General features: G+C 57.5%; 1 protein-coding gene across 3 annotated transcripts in view; it reads left to right on the top strand.

Moving 5' to 3' along the window:
- The window catches only part of MYT1L (myelin transcription factor 1 like), a 136,866-nt gene that overhangs the window by 110,739 nt on the left and 11,886 nt on the right, over positions 1–14,241 (top strand). The window lies entirely within an intron of this gene.

Here is a 14,241-nt window from a genome sequence, read left to right as displayed (position 1 = left end):
GAACGAGGGCTGGCCCTTCACCAGAACAGCCCCGGGCCCAGCTGGTAGCAGGCGTGTCCTTGGCCGGCGAACGTCTCACTCCCGCTCAGAGCGGCCCCCTCCTTTCCAGAGGGAGGGCTCGGCCTGCGGCCCCCAGTCTCCACTCTAGACGGGATGTTACCCGGCAGGGAACTCCCTTCTGCTGACTTCTGTACATCCCTGTACCAGAGTGTCTTCAGGGTACCGTCCTAGAAGCAAAAACGCTAGTTCTTACATGTTGATAGGAAGTGCCAAAATGCCCTCCAAAAAACACCTACTTCCTAAGTTTTGGGCAATCAATAAATTTTTTAAAAATTTAAAAATCCTGCCCACATGACCTATGAATGAGGGTATACGTGGTTGGCTAATCTGACACAAATGAAGACAAGCTCCACTTCTCTGATTAAATGTAAGCACTCAGTTTCCAGAAACTACAGCAGAAGAGGGGGGCGTAGGCGTAACTGCTACCTGTGTGGCGTTTGCTTGTTTCCAAACCTTTGATAGGATAGTTGCCTTAGAGTCGGAAGGATAACCCTTTGTTCAGAGCCACCCAGCAGATCCTACTCGCCTTCGCAGGCTGGTTACTCAGCGCGTCCTCAAGGCTCGCAGGGAGGACGACTCGAGGGCCCCAGACTCCAAGTCGCTACCACCAGGCAGGACCCTCCTGGCTCACCCCTCCCCACATGCTGCTGGGCTCACCCCACACACCTGATCACCCTCCAGATTCACACCCAGGTGCCAGGACGGAGGTGATCTCGTAAAGACGCCCAGGCTCTCCCGGTTCCTGGCCTTCCCTGTTTCTTTTCCCCCAAGAGACACATCTCCCCAGGGCCTCTGGCCAGGAGGGGGGTGTTGATTCAAAGGTGCCTTTGCCTTGAGCAGATGGAGGGAATCTCTGGACAGGTCGAGTGAAGACAGGCACAGCCGGTGACTCCTGTGACTTGGGCAGAATCTCTCTCACCTAGAATTCCTCGTGACGCGCCCTGGGGTCTGCAGACAGCTCACCCAGAGCCCCAAGGAGGGTCCCGGGAGGAGCTCCCCGAGTCCAGGGAACAAGCAACCAGCCTGGTCTGCCCAGCCTGCGCTGGGAGCCGAGCCTCTGGTCCAGGGCACTGCGGCTCCACCGTGAGATGGAGCTGGAGGGTGGACCCTCAGATCATCTCAGAAGCAGCTCCATGGGGGCCCTGCTTGTGGTGGGCAGAGCCGCACAGAGACTTTGGTACTTTATTTCACTGTGAAGCTTAATCAGAACAGTCTGACCTGCTACCTGTCACCTCTGAGGAGGAAGGTTATGTAGATGCTGCGTGGAAAGGGTTGGGAACCCAGGGGTGTCAGGTGATAGGCGGGCGCCCTCCCTCCGGGTGTGAATCTGTCTGGCAGGGCGCGGGCGTGGGGTGGAGTGGTTGGAGAGACGATCAGGACCCTGAGAGAGCTGACCTGCATTTTTAAAATTGTGCTGTGAAGCACATAACATAAAATTTACCGTCTCACCCATTTCTAAGTGTCCAGTTCAGGGGCCGTAAGCATAGTCTCACTGCTGCGCAGCCACTGCTACTGTTGCCTCTGGAGCCCTCCACCTTCCCAGGAAAACCCTGCCCCCGCTAGACACTCACTCCCAGCCCCCGCCCCGGCCCCTGGCACCCACTCTCCAGCGGATCTGACTCTCTGGTCCTCACCTAAGTGGAATCACATGGTGTCTGACCCGTGATCGCTTATCTCGCACAGCATAGCGTCCTGGGGTCCCTCTACATTGCAGCCTGTGTCAGAATCACCTGGCTTTTAAGGTGGAATCATGTCCTGTCGCACGTCAGCCTGCAGTTTTCAACTGTTGAACAAGTTTTCATTTATTTTATTGTGGAGATGAAACGTTGTTCCCTGGAGGTGTAAGAACCGAAATCCTGGGCAGGAGCATGGCTTGGGCACAAACACAGGCTTGGTAGGGTTTCTATACGCCTCTTCCCCCGGAGGCCCGGGGCCCGTCGGCTGTCTGGTTCCCCAGACCTTTAAGGCCTCAGTGAGGAGGGGCCTTCCAGAAAGACATGGGTGGTACCCTGAGATGCAGGGCTCCTTGTACAACCCATGTGCCATGAAAGCAAAGCGGCTTTTAGAATCAGAAAAAGAGTAGAAGGAAACAGAAATTCCTGTTTTATTGCTCTTTTCCCTCCAAGTTGTGACCACCCAGCGAGATGATAAAGGATCACTTCCTAAGGTGCGTGGATGAAGGGGGAGCACCCGCCCTGGCTTCCGGGTCCCAGGAAGCCCACTCGCCCCGCTTTCCTCTTTGGGAGGTGACCACATGGATATTCTGGGAAAAGGACATTGACAGGTGACACGTGCCCTGAGCTCCCACAGTCCCTGTTGGCTGCAAAATCATTTCCACTCATTTCTTCCGTGTAAGGATGGGTGGGAGGACCTCCTCCTGGTACCTGTTTCCCGGGCAGAGCTGCTATAAAGGACTAGGGATTGGCTTACTCTATGGTCAGGATTGGCTGCGTCAAAAACGGCGGGTGGGATGGGAGACAACACCTGGGAGTAGCTTGTAGGGGCTCGGGAGCAAGGGAGGGTTTTCTAGGAGGGGTGAATCTGGATACGAGATTTACCGGAAGGAATGAAACCAACGGGTGAAAAGAATTAAAGGCACAGAGCGGTCACGGGGACTTGACGGGGCCAGATCTTGAGAGGCAGACCGAGCCACTGGGGTTTCATCAGAGGCACGATACGGTGCCTGAAAGGGTACAGGGACTCGGGATTCCAGGATCAGGGTTAGAGGTGTCAGGAGCAAGGGCAGGAGAGAGGATGCTCTTCCAGGGTCTCAGCTGGCTCAGGGGGCAATGGCTCATCTGGCCGGGAAGACCCCCCAAGGCTGGGTGCAGGTGTCAGGACTGTGTGCACTATGGGGCCGGTGATGCAGGAGGGAGGCAGGCTGGAGGGAGGGGCTGGGCAGGAGGGAGGGCGTGGGCAGGGGTTCTACCTGTGGAACCGCTTCTCTGTGTGCGGGTGTGCTGGTCACACTGTGCTATCACCCCAATCTTACCACTTTATGTAGATTAGGAAGCTTCTCCAAAATTAAAGCCGCAATTCTAACCCTAACAAATAAATAAATAATCTTAGAAGCAAGTCATCTCTCACTGAGCTTGACCAAAATATTTTTTTTAATTCCCTCCCAGCCCCCTAAACCTCTTCCCCCTGAACCACATGACGTGGTTTATTTATCTTCAGTTCCTCTACGGTTCTTAGAAATGAGTAGAGGGGCTTTTTCAGGATGTTTATTGTGCTTGACGCTTTCCAAGAGAATCGTGATAAAAACGAGTCACCGTATTGTGTGCTTACTATGAGGGGTTTTTGCAACCAACCATCCTGTTTAATGTAAATATGAGCTGGATAGGCTACCTGCCTTAACAGATACACCCAAACTGGCTCCAAAGAGTGGAAGTTTACCTCTTGCCCACATGACAGAACTGGATGAGGGAACAGGAGAAAAGGGCTCGGCCACCTTCAGCACATTCTCCAAGGGTGGTGGTCTTCATTCCACAGCCAGAGAGGGAAAGAACATGCAGGATTCACCCGGGAGATGTGGGAGCACGGATCACTTCCTTTACATCCCACAGGTGGAACCAGGTCCGTAGAATCACCTAGTACAATGGATGCTGGGAAATGTAGGCTGCATGGGATGCTGGGGAACGCAGTCCTTGTGAGCCCAAGGAGAAGAGCGAGCCTTTAGGCACCTGCCTCTCTGTAATGCAGAGAAGCCATAGCTTTTACCAAAACCTACGTAAACAGGCAACCACAGCTCCCTGAGGTCTGCATAGTTCCCATTTTAGACATGAGAACACTACTGCCAGCAAGAAGAAAGCTGGATTCAGCCAAGGACTGTCTGGGGGCTTCATCCGTGGACCGTCTGTATCCCTGTCTGTCTGTGCATTTGCAAGAAACACGGGGCTGCCGCAGGGCAGGTACTGAAGAAACCAGGTCTCGTGGGCTGGAGCCCAGGGAGAGGGAGTGAAGAGGGCTGACCTCTCCGTTCCGCCCAGCCGTCCCGCCAGGAGGAAAGCCCACTGCCCTTGGCCTCTGAGGACGGGTCCATGTCTGCCCAGGAGCACGGAGGTGGGCCTTCTGTTCCCTCTCAGGCTGAGACCAGGGCCATGCTCGCCCAAGACACACGTGGGGATGGAGGACACTGAAGCAGCCCCAGAGTTCCTTACTCAAGACCCGCTGGTGGTAAATCCAGATTCCACAGCGTCGCAGCCCAGGAGCTGCGATCCGGCTGCAGACCAGCCCTGCCCCTGCTGCCTCCTGGGCTCTCGTCCAGCCCCCGGGGCTGTCACGCACCCCTTCCCGCCCCCTCTGAACCCCAACCGTCTGCCCCTGCTGCCTCCTGGCCGGAGGCGGGGGGACAGGAGGCATGGCCGGGCCTCCGGACCCGCGGGTGGTCTTCTGTTCGACAGAAGCATATTGGAAACATCGTGTTTCACTCTGCGACGAGAGGAAACGTCTCCATTTTGGATTTCTCTGTGAGCTGCAGTAGGTGAGGAGGGTGGAGGGTCGAGGTGGCCCCTCCAGAGGAGTAGATGCTGTCGGGGGTGGAGAGCGTTTGCATGCGGAGCAGACCTCGTGCTGCTCTGGCGCGTTTGTGGGACTCGGTCAGCTGGGCCCCCATTTCACTCCTCAAGCCTGAGTTGTCTGACCAGGCTGCCCATCAGGAGGACAGAGGGACGCTGGGCAGCCCTGTTCTCTGCTTTGCTTCGGATGCGGGAAGAGGCTGGGCAGGTGGCAACCTGCACCCCGTGGCGGGCTACCCTCTGCTCTGCGCGGGGGTGGGCCCCCCAAGCGGAGGGGCGCAGTGAGGCCCCGCAGAGTGACTAGTCCTTTCCGTGGGGAGGCTCCCGGGGCTGCGGGCCTCCTGCCCTGATGGAGCCAGCGCCCCCAGAGGAGGGACGCAGGGTTCACGGGCGCCACGATGATGAGCCGCCGGCACCGAGAAACCACGGTCCTCACGGCCACGTGCCTCACTGCCCCCGTTTCACCCGCTTCCTTGGAGCTGCTCCTTGGACCACTGGCCTTACTGGTCCCACAACTGCATGGGAAAGCCTTCGGGGGATTTGAATCCACTGCCCTTAAAAGCCCAGCTTCCCGCCGGGTCCCTGGTCCAGGTGCCCCCCTGGGAAAGGCCCCACATCAGGCAGCTCGGCCCGTCCCCTGGGCACCACCCTGCGCCGACCACTGGCCCCGAAAGCAGCTCAGGCGTCCCGACTGTTTAATCTCCGCATTCCAGTATTTGACGAAAAGCACCAAGGAGGGGAGAGCTCAGATCCAACATCTGTTCCAAACCGTGAATCCCAAAGGGCCCATGAAAGTTAGGAGCTGGGGTCACAGCTGCCAGCGTCCTGGGCCCGAGACCACAGGCGGCCCTGGGGCAGGGGCTTTGCTGGGGAAGCACCACCTCGTTCGATGTTCTCAGACTCCTCCTCCCGGAGCGCATCTGCATCCACCCACCTGTCTCTCCCGGGCCTGGGACGCATCCGACAAAGACTGGACGAACACACCCAAGCATCCACCTCACCTGGATCTGGGCTCGCCGTGGCACACGCGCCCAGGCTGCTTCCCCCACAGATTTCTGGACATTTTCTCACCAGTTCTCTAGAGAACCACAAACGCAGGGGCTCAAAGCCACACCCTGCGGCTGCTCCGTCGGATTCTGCAGGGTGGAGTCCAGCCTGGCCTCCATGGGCCCCGGCTCGGGCCTCACCAGCTGGAACCAAAGTGTCTGCAGGTATGTCCCCACCCAGCCCACAGCCCAGGGCCCACCCCAAAGCTCATCCGGGTCTTGGCAGAACTCAGCTCCTCGAGGCTCCAGGACCGAGGCCCCATCCTCCTGCTGGCTCTTGACCAGGGTGGCTGTCAGTGCTGGAGGCTCCCTCGGGTGCTGGCCACATGGCCCTCAATACGGCAGGGGGACAGGCCCCTCCAGCCGTCCAGGGCTGTTTATACATCATCGCCGGGCCACGGGAGGGGCCGCCCCATCACCTGATCATAGGAGGGGCCGCCCCATCGCCAGTACCTCTATCTCCAGGATGGGGCTAACCTGGCCTGGGCACCTCGCAGGGACCCAAGGGCTGGTTTAGAACTCGGCCTCCCGTAGGCTTGCTGCTTTGGCCACAGTGCAGGGGTCTGTGGAGAAATAAATCTCTTAATACAGTCCTGCCCCAAGAAGCTTGGCCTGTCACAATTTTATAGGGAAAAGCAATGTACAAACAAAACATTAACGATATGAATACACAAGGTCATTTTTCTCTCCAACAAACAGATGGAGAAACTGCAGTCTTCAAAGCTTTCAGGTCCAGAATGTGATTCAATCTCAGTTACACACACACACGTGGGACTTTTGACTCTTCCGATCATTGCCGATCAGGACAACATCGCCCTCAACTCTTAAGCGAACCTGAAGTAGGTTTTCAGGAACTCAGCAGTTTCTAAACTGTGATCGTGTCGTAAGAAATCCGAAGTCCACACGTCCGCCCATTTTCTGTGACTTTCTCCATCCTGTCCTCACTGTGGGACGAGAGCCTAGCCTGGGGCCTCCAGCACCTGTGCCCCCTGCATCCACCAAGGGTGTCCCTCCCGATCAGTGGGCAGCCTGGGGCCTCCCAGGTCGTCTCGTCTGGCCGTCAGCCCACGTGGCTGGCCCTCGGTATTCCTGGCACCGCCAGGCCTCTCCAGCCAGCCTCCCCCCAGCATTTGCCTCCCAGGCCTCTGAAGGGCAGAGGCGGTGGGGCCTCTGGGGGCTTCTCCCAGCCAGGCTGCTCTCGGGGGAGGGGGCGGGGAGTCTGTCCCCGGCAGCCGGGTCTCTGCTGCAGCCCCGTCTCTTGCCGGGCGTGGGTCTCCTCTCCGGACCAGCAGCATCTCAGCTCTCTTCGCACCTCCATCTCTTCTCCTTCCCCTTCTCTAGGAATCTTTATCTCGCCAGGATGAATTCTTCCAGAACCACAGCCTGTGCGCTGACTTCTTTCCGACTCTGGGATCCGGCATCTCCAAAACACTGAGACTTTGAAGCTCACAAGCCCTTTCTCTGCTTCCAGCTCTAAGGCAGCACACGCTTCTCCTTCTAGCAAAGCCAGAGGTGAAGTAAAGAGGAAGAACGAAAAAACGCATCAGCTAAGGAACACTGGTTCCCACCCGCGGCTCCCCGCACTGACCCCAGCCCCCAGCCTGTGGGTGCCGTGCAGCCCCACCCGGTCAGCAGGGTAGCGTTCGGGGGCACCCCGACATGGCCAGGCCTCCCCGCACCCCTGAGGTCCAGACACTAGGGCCACAGGGCCGTGAGGGCACAAAGATGAGGCTGGGATGAGTCACCAGGCCCACACCCGGCAGAGGGAGAATCCCCTCCGCGTCCTGATGGCAGGAGGGCCAGGCAACTGGGCCGGACCCCCCCGAGCCCCCCACCTCCTTCCTGGCCTCGTTCCCCTGGACGCATCTTGTGACCCCCATGCTCTGGTCCTCACAACGGTTTGAGAAACACTCACACTAAGACTGTCTTCGTTGGTGTGTTCCTGCCGAGGTTTGCTGGGAGGCAGCGCTGGCCCCGAGCCCATCACGTCTTCATCCATCTAAAGGCAGCAGCCTCCCTGCAAGCTGCCCCGGCCCCCCAGGCGCTCTGTCCAGGCCTGCGTGGACCCGACACCTTTTGTCCTCTGCTCGTCCCCCGAGCAGCGTGGAGTTGGAAGAAACGTCCTGGGAACCAAATAGCACAAGAGGCCAGAGCCCTGTGCACTGGCCCCGCGGGTGGTGTCACTGGCAGGTCATGAGCCTCCGTGACTCTAGAGAAATGGAGAGAAGATGCCCCCATGACCTCAGATGCCTGAGAGAGTCAGCGGGGCCACTCCAGTCCTTGCTGCGCGAGCTACAGAGTCTTAGACGTAAGGTGAGTTTAACACGTCTGCCCACGCTCGCCCGCTTCTCCTCGAATTCCCTTTGCAAGAAGACTCTGTCTCCAGAAACCTGCCTGAGCCCCCAGAGGAGGCTCTCTTCCGCTGAAGAACCGATGACACTCTCCGGGCTCTCCCGCCAGCCCCTCTGAAGGCCGATGCCGCCCCGGGCACAGAACGCGTGACCGGCCGCCGTGTCCTACTGGCTGCTCTGTCATCACCAGACGTGCGAGGCTGCCGGGCCCACGGCTGACGTCCAGTCCCCGTGACACTTAACGTTGTTTGATTTCAGTTAATACAAGCTGAAGTGTGACCCACACGGGCTGGGGGCTCCCACCCTGGATGCCCTGCAGGCCCCGACCCACTGCGCCCGGTTCCCCTCCCAAAGCTCCGTGGCTCCGTGTCCCTTGGGGTTCCCCTCTGCCATCCTCACACCGGGTCCTCCCTCCCAGAACGTGCCCTGAGCAGTCCCCCTGTGCAGCCAGGGGCCCAGCTGGGTGAGGACACGCCCGGCCACACTTCTCACCGCTGGCCAGGGGGCCGGGCCCCGCGTCCCCCCTCCTGCGGCGCCTTTACCCTGAGCTCTTAATGCCGGGGGTGTCTCCTCTGTTATCATCTGTCACCCCCCAACGCGTCAATGCCGCCTGAGCTCATGGCAGAAACTCATATTTACAGAACAGTTATGTTCACATATCCAAAAACTGATAGAAATATCACAGGAGATGGGGAAACATCTGGATTAGGAGTCCAAAGTTAATTAACAGGTCTGATGGGATCAGCTTCCTAGGCTGCCTGACACACACCACAAACTGGTGGATTAAAACGACAGAATTTATCCTCTTGGCGTCGGAAGACAGAGGTCACGACACGGGCAGGGGCGTGAGGGGACGGCGATCCTGGGTGTCACCCGAAGTCTCTGCGCCGTCGTCCCCGGCCTTCCTCTGTGTCTCTCTCGTAAGGACCCAGTCACGGGACGAGGCCTCCACCGCAGCGCGACTTCATCTTGACTCAGCGGCATCTGCAAAGGCCCCATTTCCCATGAGGTCCTGTCACAGGTTCTGGATGTTAAGGTGTCAGCATTCCTTTGGGGACACGATCAGCCCCCAGCAGTGATTTACAGGAATGTGAGCCCCGGGCTTCCTAGAGACAAGCAAAAGGAGAAACACAGAGAGAAGCAGGTTCCCCGCCGTCTGCTAGGATGCGGCAGGAGAACGAGTGGGGCTCAGGGCGGTGGGGATACTAGGTCACTAGGTGTGATCCTGCGTCACTAGGCCCGGGCCAGCAGGGCCGACCCGGCTGCCGGCTCCATCCCCCGTGGCTCTGCCCTCTGACCCCCTCGCTCCCACCCCACCCACCCTGGAAGCTTCGTCTCTAGGCTGTTTCTGTTGCTGGATGGAGGACGGGTCTGTCTTTGAGGATGCTCCCCTGGGTGTCATGGCAACACTTAAGCTTCCGTCCCCTGGACCAGGTGTGCCTAGGATCTGGCCACCAGGACCACCGTCACTCCAGGAGAGAGAGACCGCCACACTGGCCCCCAGGAAAGGGGCGGAAAGAGCACACACATTACAGCAAAGTGCCCACGGACCCCAGACCTCAGTGGGCATCTCTACACAAAGTCCTGGTCAGACGCCACAGGTTGAGCACACAGTCGTCTCCGCTCAATCTCAAACCTCCACTGAAGTGACCTACTCTCAGTTTATAAACCCCGAAAGTTTTTTAAACGGTAAAATATTGTTAAAAGAGAAGTGAATTCTATCCCATCCACCAAGTCCTGGGAGCTGCAAAGCTGGCAGACAAATGACTCAGACCTGCATCTCCGGGAGAGGAAGGGCTGGCGGGGGACATGGGTGAAGGGGGAGCTCGGGGGGCTGCGGATCCCACGGAACCCACAGACCAGTGGGCCCTCTGTGGGGGGTTCAGAGAAGGCTTGAAAACAGAGGACTAGTTCAAAGTCTCCATAAGAAGCAGCCTGACCCCTAGATGTCCAGCCCATGCCCCCGTCACCCCAGTGGAGTGGGAAGCTCTGGCCTGGGACCCCAGGAGCAGCTGGACACAGGGGTGGCCCTTGTGCTGGACTCAGGAGCATTAAGTGAAATGTGGAGGCCCCGGCACCCCCCAGCTTGTCTCAGAGCCACTGTGGCCACTCCAGCCCATCCAGACGGGGCGGTGTTCCACCCCCGAAACCAGCAGGTCCCAGAGGAAGGTGTGATGTCTGGAGAACGGGACTGAGCAGCCTTGGGTTTCCAGCTATTTAAGGGATGCGCCAGGTAACAGGACAGAAAACAAAATAAACACGCTTAGAAGAAGACAGAAAAGGAAAAGAAGCTCAGAGAAAACAGCCATTTCTGGAAGGAGAAGACTTCAAAACAAAAACAACTGTAATTTGTCATCAGACAGAAAAGGATAGAAAGAATATTATAAGTTGTGATATTCATAATTCAAAAAACATTCAGAGAACAAGAAAGATCTCTTTTTTTTTTTAAAAAAAAAGGCAAGTAAGACTTTAAAATCCACATAGAAAGTTAGAATACAAAGCTGAGGAACTCTCCCTTAAATTATAAAGAGGTGAGAAAAGAAGATAATATTTTAAAAATAGAGAAACAATTCATGTGATTTAATAACCAACAGCTATAGGAGTTTCTGAAAAAGTAGAGAGACGAGAGAAAATGGAAGAAAGAAAATGATCAAAGAAGGAAATCAGAAAAACCTCCAGGACCCAGAGTCTTGAGTTTTTGAGAGCTTGAGAGTTTTGAGTTTTGAGAAGATCTTGGGTTTTTGAGTTTTGAGAAAGACCTCGCGGGTAACCAGTGCAGTGAAGGGAAGGCGCCCCATCGGCCGAGCTGCCCCCAGAGGAACGGCCACAGGAAAAGCCTGGGGGCTTCCTGGGGACTGCAGGACCACCCCTCCCCAGCACCCAGGCCTCCCCGCCCGAAGTACCAGCCTCGCTGCCATAAACAAACGTCATTCTCAGCCACACCAGGGGGACGCTCACCCAAGAGATGAACTTTGGAGCCCCCTCGATTCAGCAGTGTTGGTCGCAACACTGTCAGGAAAAGAACACCTGAGGAGAGAGCCTCCGAAGGGCCGTCCCTGTAGGTCGTCCGACTCCATACCTGCCTTCCCCTGCCCAGCAATGGTGCTGAGCGCCCTCGGGCTCAGCAGTAATTCCAGGCAAGAAAGGGGGTCAGAAGAGTATGAGCCACTCAGCCCCCCATCCTCGGCGGGGAGACCCCAGCAATCCTGTGATACCCGCCAGCTGGGACCCAGGTGCTCGCAAAAGTCTGCTTCCTCCGTAATGCCATCAAAATGCATGGATGGAGGGGGATCAAGCAGGAGAAATAAAGCGATTGCAAAGCCTGCTACTCTCCCGTCTGACCCACAGCCCCTGCAAATGAACGCCTGCGACTGGGAGACCCCGTCTGTCCAAAGGCCCAGGTGGACACAGAGGCTCCTGCCCTAACGCTTCCCTCCCTCCACGGCTCAGGGCATGCTCTCGACACCAAATATGTTTTCGGAGAAACTCAGAACGTTGCTGGGGATAAACTCCAAATCCACATCTTGGAATGAGAAGGAGCCACAAGGACACCCCTTCGCACTGAGATGGGAGCAGTTCAGACAATCTGGGGGCAGAAATTCCATGGGGGTCAGAGGACACCCTGTGTCCCCAACACATCCTCTGTGGTCTCAGGAAGCACATTCAAAAGGGGCTGCTCCGGTGAGCGTGACGTGTGCCCTCGGTGTTAACGCCGGTTCCCTCGCTCAGCATCTGCCTGCACTGCCCACCCCCGAGAGTCCCCAGTGTTACGACGCAGTGGGTAACAGTAGTGCAGTGCCCGTCACCGGGAATCAGCTGGTGACACGTCCACAGTGCTACGATACAGAGGGTGGCATTAGCATGGGGATCTATGCTGTACAGGGAGGTACCACGTCCTTACTAGAGGATTTTAACATCAATGGTGAAATCGTAAATAGTGAAAAAAACAAGGTACATAACAGCCCAGCTGCACTTCTTGGGAGAGAGCCTGAGTCACGGGGGCCTTTCACGTCGGGGCCCTGTATTCTCGATTCCCGAGCCACTCTGGGCCGTGAGCAAACACCAGAGCAACACACCCCACGCGCTCTCGAATTTCTTACTTTCCTCCCAGTGGACTCCCGAGTCTTTCTAACCACTCCCCTCCCAGAAATTTTTACTTATTGAGCTATTTTCAGGGCTGATGTTCTCCTGAAGGAAGTGCACTCGGGGGGATGTCTCCTCTGTCCCTTTCTGAAGCCCTGGGCAGTGTCTGCCCGGAGCCTCCCAGAAATTCCTGGTGGAGCCTGGGCCAGACGTCTGGGGCCCCAGAGGTGGGTGCTGGGGCAGACACGGGTTAACTCTTTGCTACCTGGAGCCTGGCTTTAATTAGAAGCGTCTCCATAAGGGCCGCTGGGTCTCCGCTTCAGGACTCTCCTCTCACCACACCGAGATCCCCCCGGGGTCGCCCCCTGGCAGGACTCGGGCAGGGGACTTTGCCCTGAGATCCTGGCCCAGCGCAGACCCAGGGCACCCGGTGCGGTTGGCTCGGGCCGCCACTAGATGGCACTGCGCCCTCGCCTGGCACCCGCCACCCGGCACCGGTGCCCGGCCTGCTTCGGACACTTCCAAATTTGACCCAGGCTGGGATGCAGTCACTGGATCGGAATGGGAGGAACACGGTGCAGGCGTGTTTGCACAGAACACATCCTTCTGCGGGCCTGTCTGTGTCTCCTAACTTAGTTCCCGGCTCTGGCTGAAGGACACCGTTATTTGTCGTTCTCGGCTGGCATTTCAGTTAACCGGAAGCTAGGAGAAGCAACTGGAGACCGAAATCTGGTTCTGACCCCCAACGTGGGTCCAGGAGTCTGTGTCTGAAACTGTTTCCAGGCCATCCTGCTGCCGCACACCCGGGTTTGGGCCCCACCAGCCGGTGATGGACGCGTGGAGACACCCGAGTCCCTCACTCCGCTGGCTTCCGCGCGGCTGGGCTTCCTTCTCGTTACTTTCCACCCTCACTCTGTCCTGTAGCCCCCTCTCCCACTTCTGTTCAGGTAGGAGAATCGGGGTGGGCAGCCACCCGCCGCGCACAGCTTCCAACCCACAAGCAACCGGGAGCCCCTGGGCACGCCTGGCGACGTGCTGCCTCTGAGCAACAGGCCCCAGGGATGATGGCCCCAACGACCACTAACGGACGCTGTGTCACCCTCTGGGGTGACGTCCCACTGCCCCTTCCCCTGTAAATCTAGAAGCTCCGTGAGCGAGTGCAGGGCCCGGTGAGGTTCTGGGAAGAGCAGTGCGCACGGCGGTCACTCGGCCTCTCGGGGAGAGTCCTGCACGGTTGCCAGACGCGAACGTCTCCTCGAACCAGCACCTCAGAGCTTCCTCGTGAGAACATTTGTTGTACGAAGGTGTCCTCCCCCAAAACACCTGCTAAAATCCCCATCAGCCTCCCTGTATAAACGCAGATGTCCCACGGATGTTGCCTAGTGACCGTGTAAGTGTCACTCTCTGAGGACAGGGTCCGTCTAGCCCTGAAAATGCAGACGAAATACGAAATGATACACGTGGTTTGAATATACGTAAAATACTATAATATACACTGGCTTACATTTCACCTGCGTATGAAGCGCCAGAGGGACCCTGACGACGGGGCAGTGGGCTCCCCCTGTGTGGCCCCTGGAGGTCGTAGCCAGGCGAGGGGCGAGGGGTGCGGAGGCCCAGGCTTGGCCCCCGCGAAAGGTGCTCAGATCGCCATCCTCAACACGGACCCAGAAAGAAAGAAAGAGGGAAGGAGGCGTCCTGCAGAGACGCTGCCCGGACCAGGTCCCAGCTTAGGGTACAGAGCACACGTGGACCCGGGCAGACGGCCATTCATGAGGCTAGGAGGCAGATGGGGGCCTGTGGACCCCGACAGGTGAGGGTGTTGGCACACGTTTCAGACCCTCAGGTGAGATACTGATGCTGAGGCTCTGTTTGGGGGTTTCTCCCAAATAACTATGGGGAAGGGGCCCTGGTGAGTCAGGATGTGAGACTGGGTGGTAGCTCATCACTCTGCCCCTTCTACTTTTGCACGTTTGACATTAAGTTTTGAATCCAACCCTTCTGTGAGTTTGAGACTTTCCACAATAAGGAAGTTTTTTATATTTTCATTTACTTTTGGCCACGCAGCGCGGCGTGTGGGATCTTAGTTCCCCGACCAGGGATCGCACCCGAGCCCCCTGCAGTGGAACGGAGGAGCCCTATCCACTGGACCGCCAGGGCCGTCCCAATAAGGAAGTTTGTTAAAGT

Source organism: Phocoena sinus, chromosome 13 (assembly GCF_008692025.1).
Source record: "Phocoena sinus isolate mPhoSin1 chromosome 13, mPhoSin1.pri, whole genome shotgun sequence".
NCBI lineage: Eukaryota > Metazoa > Chordata > Mammalia > Artiodactyla > Phocoenidae > Phocoena > Phocoena sinus.
This window is presented reverse-complemented; position numbering and strand designations above follow the sequence as displayed.